General features: G+C 37.4%; 1 long non-coding RNA gene across 2 annotated transcripts; it reads right to left on the minus strand.

The window, feature by feature from the left end:
* Window positions 1–671: 671 nt before the first annotated feature.
* On the minus strand, window positions 672–5,696 carry LOC136250921 (uncharacterized). Of its 2 annotated transcripts, XR_010698820.1 has the most exons (5): window positions 4,532–5,696; window positions 2,821–4,085; window positions 1,935–2,410; window positions 1,467–1,661; window positions 672–1,417 (listed from the first exon to the last, which is right to left on the minus strand). It is a non-coding gene; the product is annotated as an uncharacterized lncRNA (long non-coding RNA). The 2 variants fall into 2 exon arrangements; XR_010698819.1 differs by having other exon boundaries at window positions 678–1,417; window positions 2,821–5,696.
* Window positions 5,697–6,007: the final 311 nt, after the last annotated feature.

Raw genomic sequence — 6,007 nt, forward strand, 5'->3', positions numbered from 1 at the left:
AGTGAACGTCACTACACAAAAATAGTGAGTATTGTGGCAGACATTAGTAGTGACGTTCACTACATTTAGTAGTGACGTTCACTAGTTTGTTTTTACTGTGTATGCTCAAACCTATCTGTTGTTCTGCAGACTTTCTATACTATGTATAATTGTAGACCTGACATACAGGGGACACAGCATGAAACTTGCTGTATGGTTCATTTAGTTGTAGCTAGCAATTAGAAGTTCAAGGGGGGTCTGGGATGCAACTCCCAGGAGCTGCAGAATTTTTTGCAATTTAAAGGCTTGAAAATGCCTTAAAATTTAAAATTGATGCTAAATTTTAAAGTAAAATTAGCTAGCAACTTGCAACTTTCCCCCCAAATTTCACAGGGAACCCATGCAGCATAGATAATATATACCTCCGGACACGGAGGTATATATTATCTATGCATGCAGCATAGCCCCCTTTAGCTAGGATATAATTAATCGACTCGACTAGGCAGTTAGCTGTAGCTATACAGTGAATTCACACAGCTACAATAAAAAGCTACACAGCTACAAAAATACAGTATACTACTATACTGGTTTGTATGAAGTGAACGGATCGGATCATCACGTAAATATACTGGTGGACAGTCACGAGACCAATCAGTATTCGAAAATGGCGCGATGTGGGTAAGACTGAGAGTTTGCTCAGTATCTCGACAGGACAAGTGGGTAGTTGAAGAGGAGTGATTTCTACTCAACATCTCATCCAGATGGCGCCATGTAATGTATGGGTGTACAGCTTCTTGCCGCGGAATGAGTCATCTGGCGGTTTGTCACTGCCAGCCCTTCGCCCAGTAAAAGAAGCCAAGAGTGACAAGCCAGGGAATTCTAATGATTATTTTGTGAAGATTAAATTGTGATATAAGTGTGCTGGTTTAGAATCAAAGAAGGCACCTGCCTTACACGTGATAAATGCCAATTGTCAGCACACGTGATACTGTGCGTGTACGTAGAACCCACAATCATTTCTGTACAAAACGATACGAATGCTACGCTGTACTGTAAGGTAATTGGAGGTACTATACGTGTAGTTTGTGCTTTAGTTAGGCTGAGAAACTAGGTAACTACTCGTGTCATGCATTTTCAATGACATCTGTAAAATGTACGTAGCTACATGTAGATGTGATCGTCCAAAGATTGCATGAGAGTAATATAATTCGAGCTGGTCAGCTAGTTGGTTCAACTCCAGATTATTGGTCCGGCTCAGGCCTGACCAACCGGACCGTCTCCTCCGGGCTTGCTTTTCTTCATCAGCTTCACTAACTTGCACTTCCTGTTTCATAGTTATTCATGATTTCTTCATCTCGTTTATTTGGCCTTAACATCCATTTATTGTGTGAAGCTCTGTTAGGAGTACTCCGTGGTAGCTGTGCAGCCAGTAAATTAACTACAAAGCATAACACACATAATTTGGCAATGATTCAATCTTAACTGACCTATTAGATTGGTAAATGTTTCATCAATTGGTTCTAATTGAGAGGTTGTGGGAAAATCCAAAGAAATCTTTGGGCTAGACTCTTTTCAGTGCTTCCTGGCTGTTCAATCATTGATCTTGCTACAAGGGGCTGTGTAAAGCCACCTACAACCAGACTTGTGTGCTCCATACTAAACTTAGCCTCTCCGGTATTAAACTAAGAAAAGTGAAATTCATGGTGTAAACATGTGAAAATACATTAGTTTTGTTGCTTTTCATCAAAACATCAGAATGTGGTATAGTTTGTAATAATATGTACATACATACATACATACATGTGTATTGTGCAGATAATCATTTTCCTATGATTAAGAAGCTTAGAAATGTAGTTTGTGTATTTCATATTTGAATATAGTTGCATTGGGTATCATAAATAAATAGCAGCAATGGTATTTTAGTATTGTGTGCAGTCTAACATGCTTTGACTTACCTGTTTTCCTGGACCAAGGGTGTCCATTGTAGAGTTGCAGAAAGAGATGCAGAAAGAGATGCAGAAAAACTGCCACATCATGTGAATCAGTATGGCCCCTTGATTTATACAAATTAATTTGTGTTAGAAAAGTGGTCATTTCATCATAAATTCCTAACAGTCGGCCATCATTTTCATCCATCAATGTTCCCATTTTTTCAAAAGTTGCCACATCAAGATGCCACAAAGGAGAATCATCAGAAACTTTGACCCTTTTTCTGAACGAGGTTAACAATCTTCAGTAAATATTTAAAAATTGACGATTTGCCACTCCCAGTTGGCATTCCAACAGTTAGCCAAACAATAGCTTGTTCAACCCAGCTAGTGTTTTCAACACATGTCTCTGAATGTGAAATAAAGAAAGAGACAAGGATGATCAATCCACAGACAACTGCAGATGATGCCACACTAAGTGCTTTCCTGATCTGTTTGCAGCCCTACATTGACAAGTATACGTAGATATAAAATTGATGCATATGTGTAGTATTATCAATTGCTGGTGGTTTAGCCTTGTTGTATAGTAGGGTCAGATAAAAGTCCCTTATCAGCTTTTATGTAATGTTTAAAGAAATTGCATTTGCATCCCCATGCTCTTTAATGACACGTTCCGCCTATGTTCATATTAATCATTGTGTGTGTGTGTGTGGTGAAATGCTGTAGCTGACAGTAGGCACATACTTACATAAATATGACAATAGCATACAATCTACTACCATTATTAAAGCTTAAACGTTTGAACTGTAGTAAAAGAAGCATTGTGTGTGACATAAACTTAGCTCTACTTCTTCATTTTCCTGTGCAATCTAGTTACATGATTGTGCAGAAGTATATTCATAATTATTCTTACTTTCTCTATAACTTCTGGATAACTAGACCATTTCAGATCCACTTCCCAGCATGTTTGAAGGTTCTTGTATGTATCATCCACCTTCTTTTAAAAATCACTCTTCCTTTGTACATCTGTTTGTATTGGACTAGCCATTATGCTGCAATGTGCTACAATGCAGTCAACTCAGCAGCTTTAGATCACTCAAATCAATGTTAAGGCAAAAGAACTACTGTAAATGGTCACATAATTATGTCACTTTTATAGTATGGAAGTGTGACATCACTTTTAAGGCATTTGCTGTTAATAAAACTCCAGTAATTATATGACTGCAGAAGGAATGGACACCTATAAGATGATAATGAGTCTTGCTTTTTAATTTTGAGAAACACACAATAATTAATTGCATTCCTTTAGTCAACTAATGTCTCAAAGTTTACGAACACATTAAGAGTTGGTGATTAGCCTTGCTTTGTTACTTCCATCATCAAAGAACTAAATCATTAGGAGTGACTAAAAGGTCATTGTTGTCAAAGGTTATTTATATACTGAACAATTGACTGTACAGTGTATTTGTGGGAGCAGTTTCTCTGTGCAGTTGCAATTCCTGTCATGGCAGTGCAACTTCTAAAGGAGTTAGCTGAGTTTGTGAATTCTCCCTCTGTACTGAGAAAGTTACTTTTTGCTACAACCAACCTTCCTAGAGATCTACCTGATTATTGGAAAATAGTTACAAGCTTTGCTACAAGTGGGAGTCATGAAGAAAAGTTGACACAATCCAAAATCAAGACACAGGTTGACAATATGCAATACTATGATAAAGATGCATTCTTATGTGACAAAAGTTTGATAGATTTACTTCTAAGCAAGCAAGGTCGAGATGGAAACCAATTGGTATTGTGTTAATATCATCACTTTCAAAATGTCAAGCCTGTGGAGGAGAGCTGGCTGTAAAGGCTGATCGACCTAGTCATTTAACTCTTTACAGTGACACTCTTGGAACTGTAACAGCCATTCACTTTAGAAAGATATGTAAAAACACAAGGAAAGGTACTTGTAATACAGTGCAGCACTATGGCTATCATTCCAAAAAAGTAGGAGAGGTAGTATATGATGATAACTGGAAAGAATTACCTTATTTCATTTTGTCACGAGAAACTGCATTTGAGACCAAAATATTATTTCAATTGGATGCAGAAATCCTCATTGGAACACTGAGTTACAAGCAGCGAGCTGAGATATACAATTGTGTTCATGGTTATGAACATATGACCGTAGAAGATGCTCTGAATGATTATGATCAAGGGTAAGAAAATGTAATATACGATACAATAGTGTGTATATAATAAACACAAAATTTCAATTACTGTGTAGGGTTCTATTGCTAAAGGACAGAATAACTTTATACAGGAGGAGATTAGAAGATGCTCACATGATTTATGCTGTACTGTGTGTCCTTAGTTGGTACCCAGCAAAGTTTGGCCCAGAACAAAAAGTATTTAGACCATCATGCTTCAATGAAATTCTGAGACACATAACTCCTACATTTCACCAATGTTTTTCTGAAAGATATACAGGTACAGCTGTATGTCAGTTAATAATACGCATATGTTATGGATGTGTAGGTCACAAGTGTGATGCACAAGGATGCAACAGTGTACTTGTAATAGATGGCAATCTCAAAAACCATCATGACATTTGCTTGGCTAAAGAAGCAGGGTTTGTTACATACCAAGGTTTCCCTGGCAAAGTTAAAACTGGCTGCCCATTAACACCTGAATTGAGGTCCCGCTACTGCTCCTTGCACAAGCCTCATGTTTGTGTAAAACCAGTAGATGCTACCAATTTGATTGATAATGAAGAGGATATTGCTGAAATGATAATACAAGAAAGGGTTACAAGATCAGAAACCTACTACAAGGTATGCATTTAAATTTTTGTTTGATTCACTAATTTATTTATGTAGATTTTGTGGCTAGGTAAACTAGACATGGAATGTTTGTGGGTTCGATCAGATATAGTATCAAAGTAGGTCATTGATGAAAACAAGAATGGAGGCAAAGTAAGTGTAGTGTTTAAATCCACCGTTTCTCATCAACAGCAGACTACTATAGTGACTATTGAACAATCGTCTGATGGTACGTGCATATGTTGTCTGAAGTTAATGTACTGATCTAGAGTTGAACAAATATTTAAGTACCAGTGTTCATAAGATAAGTAAAGGTAACACTAAACTGTTCATTGGTGCCAATTAGTGTTAAAAAGGTCTAACTTTCTTCTACAGGTGAATGTATTAAATAAAAGACTCTCTCCCTTGCTTACAGTAGTTTTACAAGTCGAAATCAAGACACACGGTAGTGTGTCGTGCGGCCCAAGAAGCCGGCGCGCAACCCCGTGAGTATATTGACAGGAAGAAAGAAAACGCAATTTTCGCACCTCCGTAGCTCTGTGCTGCCTTGATGAAACAAGACAAATTTTGCTGTGTACATTCCCTCCAACTTCAGTACTCCACATTCCAAATTTGAGCGAAATCGCTTCAGGCATTCCTGAGATATGCGACTTCAAAAATTGGCTTAGTTTCTTCGTTTTTTTCTTCTTATTTTTCTTCCTCTTTTCGCACACTTACAAAAACTGCTATAAAACGCGAACGCGTTATCCGATTGCCTTGAAATTTGGCACACAGAAGGGGGGCGTCTGTATTTAGCGGATCACGGATCGGCGGATCACGTGATATGCATGCTCAACTCGATTTTGAGCACTGGGAAATATTTATACCCTAGTGTAACATACAGCATACTGTAGAATTTATATTTTATCCACAGGTAGGAAGCCTGAAGAGATTTCAATCGATACTATATAACTATAATAATTAGAGCGCGCGCGTATTAAAAATTTAACACACGTACAGAGTAAGGTTATTTTAATTCACCTTAAAACTGAATCACTGATGTATTCTTTACACCAACACAATAATCAATAGACTAGTTCTGTATTGCAAAAACAAACGACAAAGGATACACGCCAACATATTAAAAGCCTATTCACACGTGAGTGCGCTAGCGTATCCTTTGTCGTTTGTTTTTGCAATACAGAACTAGTCTATTGAATATTGTGTTGGTGTAAAGAATACATCAGTGATTCAGTTTTAAGGTGAATTAAAATAATCTTACTCTGTACGTGTGTTAAATTTTTAATACGCGCGCGCTCT

The sequence above is a fragment of the Dysidea avara genome, chromosome 3 (genome assembly GCF_963678975.1).
Source record: "Dysidea avara chromosome 3, odDysAvar1.4, whole genome shotgun sequence".
Lineage (NCBI taxonomy): Eukaryota > Metazoa > Porifera > Demospongiae > Dictyoceratida > Dysideidae > Dysidea > Dysidea avara.